Raw genomic sequence first — 9,357 nt, 5'->3', positions numbered from 1 at the left:
AGCTGGCAAAGCGCGGGGGCGGAGGGTGGGCGGGTGCCGCTGGCCCCAGGCAGAGCCTGAGCCTCCAGCGCCCGCCAGGCGCTGCTCTCCGCGGCGCGACTGAGGTGCCAAGGTTGTGCAGGAGCTACGTTGGCCTGGACCCAGGTAGGCAGCAGTTGCCCATCCTTAGTCTCTCCGCGCGCTCCTCGGGATGTGCGCGAAGGAGGGTGGGCGGGTGCCCAGAGCGGAATTGCAGAGAACTCCACCCACTGATGGACACAGACGGGATCCCCAGCCCAGGGACCCTGCAGGGCACCGGGCGGTCTTGGCCTGGGTGTGGGGAAGAGCACGCAGCAGGCGGGGGTGGGAACTGGCAGTCAAGTCTGCTGTCCCGGCTGCCACAGCGTGGAAGAGGAGGCTGGAGAATCCGTGGAGCTCGGAGCTGCGCAGTTGTAAGTTTCCATTTGCTAGTCTGCCTTCTGGGCCCTGCAAAGGCATCTCACTCCCTTGCTACTTGGAGAGGAATTGAGGGTGAGCTCCTAATTTGAGGGGAGCCAGCCTGGGTGAAGTGGCTCCCTCTGTACCGTGGGCAGGGTCATTTGAAGGACCATGCTCCCTTTGCCCCAGGCCTTGCAAGGAGCAAGGAGCAAAGCCTGGAGGAGGTGCAGCTTTCTGATTGCATGCATGTGTGCTGCAGGAGAGGGCTCCTGCTGTCTAGGGAGTGACACTCAGAAGGCCCTTGCCCCTGCATTGGTAGCCGCTTCTGAGGGCTGAAGCTGATGTATATTCATAGGGATGCTGCCTGCCTTCTGGGCGCTGCTTTGGGGATGAGATAGTGGCGACTTTAGAGCTGGGAGTCCCATCTGGTTCATCCTCCCTACCAATGTCATTCTTCTCCCACCCTCTGGAGCAAGGAAAGGGCCTAGATGGCCACCAGCCCCAGAGGCCCAGGACATAGAGTCAGGTTGGAATGCAGGGGAACCTCACAGAGGTAGTGGCCTGTTCTGCTCCTCAGGGGTCTCCCATTTCCCTCTGGGCAGTCTTGCCCAGCTCAGCCTTACCTGGGTCCAGGCTCTTCCTGCCTGGAAAGGGACCCTAGAGAGCAAGCTGCAGCTCTGGTCACAAGCAGAGAACTAGGGAGTCCGTAGGCCACAAGTCTTGACATCTGCAGGCCCCTCCGAGACTCAGTTTCCCCATCTGTAGAATGACACCAGGGTTTCAGTGACTTACGAGGACATTTCCCTCTCTGACATATGGGGACACTTTGCAGAGGAACTTAAGGATCCCAGCCTAGAATAGAAGGAGGGGATGCTGAATAGGAGGAAGTGTAGGACTTTGGCTGGGGCACTTGAGTTCTCTATTCCTCCAGCACTTTTTTCTTATTAGGGATCTGGGCTATAGTGACCCAGCAGCCTTGGCAGGAGGGCAGCAGAACTCACAGGCTCCTGGGAAAGCAGTGATCAGTTCAGACCCACACACACTCCCAGGGCAGCTGTGCACTCTTACAAATGGCCCCTGGGTTTGGGAGCACAAACAAGTGTCTTCACGTATGCCATGGTACCTGATTGTCAGCCAGCAAGTTTGTTTTCTCAAACTTGCCAGCCTGATGGCTCCCTTCCACCTGGATAATCATGGAAATGGAACAGTTCACACAGAGTGGAGGGGTTTTTTTTGTTTGTGTGTTTGTTTGTTTTTTATTTTGGTATAACTTAATAACTGCAAACAGAGAAGGAAGAAGGAGAAATGCTGGGACCAATGGCATTTGTGCTGATCAGGCCTGAGCAAGGGCAGTGGCTGGTGGGCCTAGCTGAGTGGGGAGGGTGTCCCTAGCACAAGTGGCCCCCCAGGCAGGTGAGGAACAGACCCACTTCTCTGTCACCTGGCCCTCCAGAGGAGAGCACACTGAGGCCAGATGCTCAAGGATGGCCTGAGAGCCTCTGAGCCCACCTGTCTCCTTCAGTCAAATAAGAGAGGGATGAGCAGGATTGTAATAGCTTTGGCTGACTGTTGGTTTTTAACCACAGAATCTCATTTTCAAGCCACATGTGTCACAGAGCCACATTTGTCAAATAGGTCAAGTGAAGGTGCAGGGATAGAAGCTGGGCCTTTAAGGTCCAGCCATTTCCCTGGGGTAGGGGTTGGTGGTGGTGGTGGTCGTGGTGGTGGCTCATGTAGGGTGCACATATCTGTGTGACCCTTTCCTAGAAGAGTGCCCCCTGGCTTCCCCACAGGGCCTGCTGGGGGTGGGTCCCAGGGCCATGGTAGAAGGGACGGAGATGCAGATCAGGACCTGTCCAGGTAGTTGTAGCTCAGTGTGGCCCCCAGTCCTGGCCCATCTATCTTTGTCCCTGCAGATGACCTTCCTCCCTGTTCCCTCCAGAGGGAGGGAGCTACAGCCCTGGTCACTAGGACTGGTTTTCTCTGAACTGAGATCTGCCTCCAGTGTCTCCAACTCACCCCAGTGCAGTCCAGGCTGTTGCTTGTTCCTTTGTGTTTGGGTACCTACCTCCATCTGATGACTGTTTAGTTAGTAACATGTTTTCCAGGCAGAGGCAGAGTCTGAGAAGGAAGTTTTGAGGAGGGAGGTCATCATCATGGAGGCTCAAGTGGTATCAGCAGGGAAACTGCCATGGAGGGAGGGCCTCTGACACCTATTGGTCGCATGTCAGAGCCCTCTGACCTGAGAGTGTCTGAGGAGGCCATTTTCCTCTCTTTTCAGAGTGCATGCCCTTCTCATCTCTTCCTGGGCCCAAAGGGCTGTGTATATATGTGTATCAGAGAGTGAATGCAAAGGATGCCTCGGCCGCCAGGGGGCCCAAAGGGGGCTGGCCTCTATGGACCCGTTCAGAATGTCCCTGCACTGGGGACACCAAGAAGTGCCAGTCTAACAAACCTGGAGCAGATTTGGAAAGGTCAGCAGAAGTCAGCCTGGCAGTGGAATGGCAGGAACCGTGGAAACAAAAAGCCCCACAATGTCCTGGACTGCCCAGAGTGTAGGAGGGCCAGGGCAAGGGTGGAAGAGCAGGCTCCCTGGGGCAGAGAGAGCCTTGGGAATGGGCTTCCTGGGATGGGCTTTAGGCCATGAAAAGAGAGGATTTTAGAGGTGTCACCAAGAGTGTGAAAGTGTTAGCATCCACTCTGATGCCTGCCAGGGCCAGGGTGGGGTGGGGGTGTGAGTGATACCTATCCCCTTGCTGTCCCTGCCTGAGGGTGGACAGTGTGATGACCTCAGGTGTCTGAATGCTCTCATCTGAAAAAGAACCACATTTTGTAAGAATTGCATAGTTGCTCTTTAGCATGATTAGAACAACACCCAGTGGTCCTGCCCTGGGAAGCTTCTGCCCATCTCACTTATTTGACAGGAGGCTCCTCAAGGTCAGTGCAGCGGTGCTGGGATGTAGTCAGCACAGGAGAAAAGTGCCTGTCGTCCCTCTTTCCATCATGGTCATCTACAATGGGCAGGGGCAGGCTGATCCTAAACTGTCCATGGTGGCAGCAGGAGCTCAGATCCTGCCATGTTCCTTCTGAGCAGGCTGTGGTGTTCTCTGTGGTACAGGGTGAGTTCAGGGAGTGGTGGGCAAGCACTAGCTCATGGAAGAGAGTGAGTCTCCTTGACTCTTCAGAGGAGAGCAGCCCATTTCTCCTATGGTATATACATGGTAAGTACCCTGAGTCAGGAAGCCAGCCTCATGGTGCACTGTATTGGGCACTCAGAGGGCACTTTGTTCCATTTGTCCAGTTCTTTCAGCACCTCCTCATAGGTGAGGTGTTGCTGTCCTGGTTGACAGGTGAAATTACTTGCATAAAGTTTCTCCCAGCTTAAACACAACAACAGATCTTTCTCAGCTATCTCCCTCTGCAGCTATTTTCCAACCTTTTGTCCACCTTGCACAGGTGGACTTTGAAGTCATGTTCTCTGCTTGTTCACTTCACATCCTCACTTCCCACTCCAATCTGCTGTGCTCCCTTCACTCCAGGGAACTGGTATTCAGAGATGTGGACATCTACAGGCATTCACTGTCCCTATTCCCAGACATCCTTCACCTGGCCTTCCCCTGGCCTGGACAACTGCAGCAGCCTCTTTCCCCTGCAGTCTGTTTTCACACCACAGGCAGATGACCTTTTTAACCTTCTCTTTATAAAGATACTCAGAGCCTTCTGCTTCCATGCAGGTGCCTCTCTCCCCACCTTGTCAGCTCCTAGCCTTCCTGGGGTTGCCTTTCTGTATGCACATGTTGTGCCAGGTACCCTGAGCCTCTGCTGGTGCTGCCTCTGTATAATTGTCAGTCTGTGACCCCTTGGAGTCATGTCTATACCTGCTTGTCCCCAAATGAATCCTGAGCTCAGAAATGGTGTCTGCACTGATAGATTCAGCAAACATTTGTGGGAAGTGTGTGAAAGTCTGTGAGTAGTTGTGTGTGGTAAGGCAGAGGCACAGATTTGTGGGAGCCTGTGGAGGCAAGAGGGTGTCTCGCCCAGGCTATTGTACTATCCGTATTCACGGAGAAGAGAAGGGATCAGATCCACAACCACTGGGACAGGTGAGGGGGAAGGTCTCTAGGGAGTAGTGGGAGGCCAGGCTCCTGCCTGTTGTCACTACCACTTCCATCTATGCAAGTGTCACCCCTGGACTCTACCTTGAAGAGAGTTCTCCCTGAATCTGGTTGCCATGGCAACTCTGTTAACAAAGAGTAGAGGAGGCTATGGAAGAGCCTCCTTCTGGCTCACCCAGAAGCTGAGGGGGCTGGGAGAGGATGTATTCTGATGGGTTTATTAGCAGAGCATGATTGCTTACCCCCACCAAAGCTGCTCATTGTACAGTTCCCTCTCCTGAACTGGTTTGCTGGTGAGGCTCTCTGAGACTCTGGTATCCAACCTCTCTGGTGTGAATGTCATAAAGCCTCAATTCCCTATGGGTATGGCCTGGATCCCAGCCATAACTGGGTCACCAGGCAGGCCCAGGAAGGCCTTTGACTTGAGATGTGGGGTGATGTGCCAGCCATAGCACCGAGCACTTCCTAGAGTAAGGAGCCCCGTTTTGTAACTGTAGAAACTCAGCTCAGAGGCCCAGAGTTCTCCTGCCTGAAATTTCACTGAAGACTGGTTCTGTGCCCAAGGACCTCTCAGCTATAAAATCTGAATAGGCACTCTCTGATTTCATGCCTCCTCTGAGGCTATGGTCTTGATTCAATGAGGTAACACAACCCTGGCCATGCTGACTGCAGAGGGTTGGCCCCAGTAGCAGAACTCAGATTTCAGCCCTCAGAGCTGAGGGGCAGGGAGGAAGGGTGGGAAGGGTGGCAGGGGAGATTAGGGGATTAGGGTTGGATGGGATTGGAGGTTCACATAAAAGCTTGTGGAGTTCCTAGTGGAGCCTTTGCAGAGTTAATCATTCAGAGCAGGCTACTCAGCAATTCATTTTATTATTATTGTTATTAGTAGTAGGTGGCCCCTGCTGGCAGATGAGGCCATTAGTAGGAGAACATTAAGACTGCCTTTGGGCAGAGCCATGTCCTGCATACACTGCCCATTGAAGGCCAGGGTCCTTGCTGGGCCCCACCACAAGATAGGGCCTCTCAAGCCCTGTGCTCTCCCTCCTCTGGCCTGGGAGCCCAGCTCACCCCATAAAGGTAAGTGTGGCTAATGGTATCTTGGAATACTTGTTGCTGTGGGTGATTTTGGAGCACTGGAGCCCTGGGGTTACTGTGGGGTCAGCAGAGGGTTCTCAAGAACTCGGGATGGAGGATTGACAGTGAGCAAGGTTGTCAAGGATGTGAGCTGTTCCTCTGGAAAGAGCCAGGGCAGCTCAAACCACTTTCACAAATGGATATCCTGCATGGGGCAGGGACTAGAGGGGAAACAGCCTACAATGCATGCATTGCCCTCTGTGGCTAAATAAGCTCTGTGGCACGAGAAGAATACTGTACCCAATGATGGGAAGTTGCATAAAAAGTGCCTATAGACAAGCTGTGAAAACACCTGGAGGTATATCAAAGAAATACTGTGATTCAGACCATGTTTTCTGCCTATCATTCAGTTATGGTAGAAATTAATAATAAAAATAGTTTTAAAATGTCTAATATTTGGAAATTTTAAAACACATGGAAATATTTACTGTATCAAATAATAAATCATAATGGACATTACTGACAGTGGAACTAAATGATAAAAATATAATGAGGGACACTTGTGGGGCAGCCATAGTGGCACTGCAAATGTGTCACCAGTTGGTCCTATGTGGAGAGCCCAGCTCTTTGAGAAGTTCATGTCCGGGTCCTCCTACTTGGCCTTGGCAATAGGGAAATGGCTGGAAAGTGGGTGCCTTGGAAAGAAAGGGGTTAGAGGCAGGGAGTGGGGGCCAGGCCTTCTGAGGACTGCTGGAGTACCTAAGGGAGGTGTGGAAACCCCTGCTTGTTTTTGCAGTTCAGCCAGGTCAGCTCTAGAGGAGCTGCTCTGCCCAGGATCTTGCAGAGACCAGGGGTTTTAAAGCATGGTCTCTGGCCAAGGCGGTCACCAGGATTCAGCCACAGGTCACAGCCATTCACAGCCATGGAGGGAAGAACTCCAGGCATGTCTAGAGTTTGAGACTGAAGAGCTGTTATTAAGTAAGAAGACTGGGGATACTATTAGGAAAGGAAAAAGGAGGGATTTCCATAAAATGACTCATGTCAAGAAAGGCTCAAGGTTGTGGAGTAGAGAGAGGAAAGGACAATAGGCAGGTGTGGTGGTGAGCAGAGCCCTTGGACCACCTTGTCCATGTTCAGGTTGTTGGTATGTTGGGCCTGTGTGTGTGTGTACATTCTCACAGGCAAGCACTAGGGAGGGGTCTGTGACCAGCCCATTGTCCCAAAGTTTCTGTTGAATGTTTCAATAAGACGTCAGTTAATTTAATGTACCAAACATTTTTTAATGCAGGTATCATTATACCAGTTTTGCTGATGAGTCTCCTGAGTCTGAAGGGAAGGACAGAGATAGAAGTTTTCCTCTGTGCCAAGGAGCACTTTGGACTGTGGGTAACTGATGTATATCCAGGCTGGCAGGATCCATGTGTGTTGTGGTTCCTATGAACAAATACACATGGACTACAGAAGTCCTGTGGAGAAAAAGGGATGGTGTGGCCGCTCTCTAAGTGAGAGAGAGGTGAGAGCAGCCCTGGCTTTTATTGCTTTTCTGGGTACATTACTTGGAGAGTGGTCCTTATTTACTATGCACAGGTTCACTGCAGGTGATTGATTACCTTTTACAGAAAACGAAGGAAAGAATGTTGCTAATTACTTCAAAGGGAAGGATGTTGCAGACCAAAGGGAAAAGTGGTTGAACCAGTTACATTCCATACCTGGGAAGTTTAGCACAGACTTTAGGAAGTTACAGTAAGCACTTGCTGCCTCAATTCAGGGTGAGGGAGTTTTAGCAAAAGCAAATCTCATAGCAGCCTAGGTACAATGCAGGCCTGATTCCCCATGAGAAAACCTCTCTGTGGGCATGGTCCTGTGTGCCAACTTGCTCCCCCCTGGTTTTCCACATGGGAGCTGAGCTACATTTCCATCCCATGAGAAATGGTTCCTTACAGGTAACGTGCTCCTTTGGTACCTCCCTTGATCTTCCTATGCCCTTCCTGTTGCCCAGAGCCTCCCCATGTCCAGGATCTGAACTGGCTCTTACCTATTTCTTTTCTTGCCTTTGACTGTGACTCCCCCTGTCTCCCATGCTTCCCTGAACTCACATTTGCATCTTAGATTTCAGTTTGGACATGGATCCCAGCACGAAGCTTCTCTACCTTCTGTGGTCATTGGGATGCCCTTCCTCCACAAGCACCAGGGACTTAAAATAGCAGTAATTAGCATGTCCTATGTCAGACGCTCTTCTAAGTGCTTTGCCTATGTCTGCTTATCTCATCCATGCCTTTGAAGGGCATGGCTAGGTCAGGTTCCTCAGACACAAAGCCCGAGATGGGGATTCTGATGGAGGAGGTGTAGAAGGTGTGCTCTCAAGAGACCCTGGAAGTGGGTGAGCAAGCATGGTAGGAAGAGGGAGGAAGTTTGACAAAGATACAGTTTCAGGCAAAGTCTCTCCTCAGTCTAAGCCTATGAGGAACTCTGGACTGTAGACTGAACCACAAGCTTGTGTCACAGTGAGGCAGAGAGTTGACCTCTGGTCCTATGTACTGGTCTGCTGCTAGTTGCTGTCCCCTTCAGTCTTAGGGAGAAAGTGGCAGGTGTGAACAGTGCAGCATACCAGCAGCCCTGGGGGACAGGTGCCCCAGGCCAGTAGGAGTGCCTAGGAATCTGTGTTGGCCCCAGAAGCATTGCTCCAGGTTGCACTGTTACCACCATCAGGCAAGAAGTTACCTGTTTTTCGCATGGTATCCCAGGTAGCTTGCTTCTGCTTGCAGGGTCCTGTGGCCTGCCTCACACAGCACTGGCTATGTTGCTATGATGTCTCATCTTCCTGGGGTACATCCATATGCATCTATGTCTTCTGCTCCATGCTGCTCACTTCTGGACTCAGGACTGCATGTAGTGCTGGTGCATGGATGGACTCTGTAAGTTTACCTAGGGAAGGACTGGTTGACCCTCATGATTGTCATCACTGGACTCAATGGCAGGAGGCTAGGCAGACCAGGGAAGGAAGGACCTAAGACTGAGGGCTGTCTGGAGCCAACCATACTTGAGGATCCCTGACCCCAGGCAAGTGAGGGAAGTGTAAGTTGAAGAGCTCTGGCCTGGGGGTCTAGGACCTGCACTCCAGCTCCAGTCACTGTCTCCATTCCAAGCCATCATCCATTCCAAGCCATTGTGCCCAGTGATAGTTAACTCTCTGGAGTCCCCACTTAGGCATGGCCTATATCAATTGGGCCCATGAGTTCTTTCTGGTTACTTGCAGCCAAATTCAGGGGTGGTGACACATGGACTGGCCTGGAAAGAGGTATGGAGAGGCTGAGCTGAGTGGGCAGACAGTGAGGGTCATTGTGGTTGTGTTTGGCACAAAGAGGGTCCATGGGCCTGGTCCGTGAGAGCAATAGGTGCAGCAGCCTCACAGGCTTGACAGCCCACCCCACACCTGCCAGGCTCCTCTGCAGCTCCCTGATGTCTGGACCACTGGCCTGCCCAAACCAAGCTGCTTTCCTTCTCAGCTCCACATTCCCCTTTATCTTGTTCTCCTTGCCTTCCCTAGTCACACACTTTGTACTTTTCTTCCTCTGTGCTTCAAATGGTGCTCCTTTTTATCAAGAGGGCCGTAAATTCTTTAGGGAGGTCTTTGCCTTAGTGGTGGCACAGGCCAGGTGTTGCTGGCATCCTGGAGTCCATGGAAGCTCTCCAGGGGCTGGACATCACCAAGGTGCAGTGTGAAGAGCTTATAAACTTCACTGAGGACAAG

General features: G+C 52.0%; 1 protein-coding gene across 3 annotated transcripts in view; it reads left to right on the top strand.

Moving 5' to 3' along the window:
• The first annotated feature begins 315 nt into the window (after positions 1–315).
• Positions 316–9,357, top strand: part of RASGEF1A (RasGEF domain family member 1A) — a 118,834-nt gene continuing 109,792 nt past the window's right edge. For all 3 annotated transcript variants that reach the window (XR_006786042.1, XR_006786041.1, XM_045842167.1), the window contains exon 1: positions 316–431. The gene's annotated coding sequence lies outside the window, so the exon portion shown is untranslated. The remainder of the gene's footprint in view (positions 432–9,357) is intronic.

The sequence above is a fragment of the Phyllostomus hastatus genome, unplaced genomic scaffold (assembly GCF_019186645.2).
Source record: "Phyllostomus hastatus isolate PE091 unplaced genomic scaffold, TTU_PhHast_1.1 phas_contig_38, whole genome shotgun sequence".
Taxonomy (NCBI): domain Eukaryota; kingdom Metazoa; phylum Chordata; class Mammalia; order Chiroptera; family Phyllostomidae; genus Phyllostomus; species Phyllostomus hastatus.
This window is presented reverse-complemented; position numbering and strand designations above follow the sequence as displayed.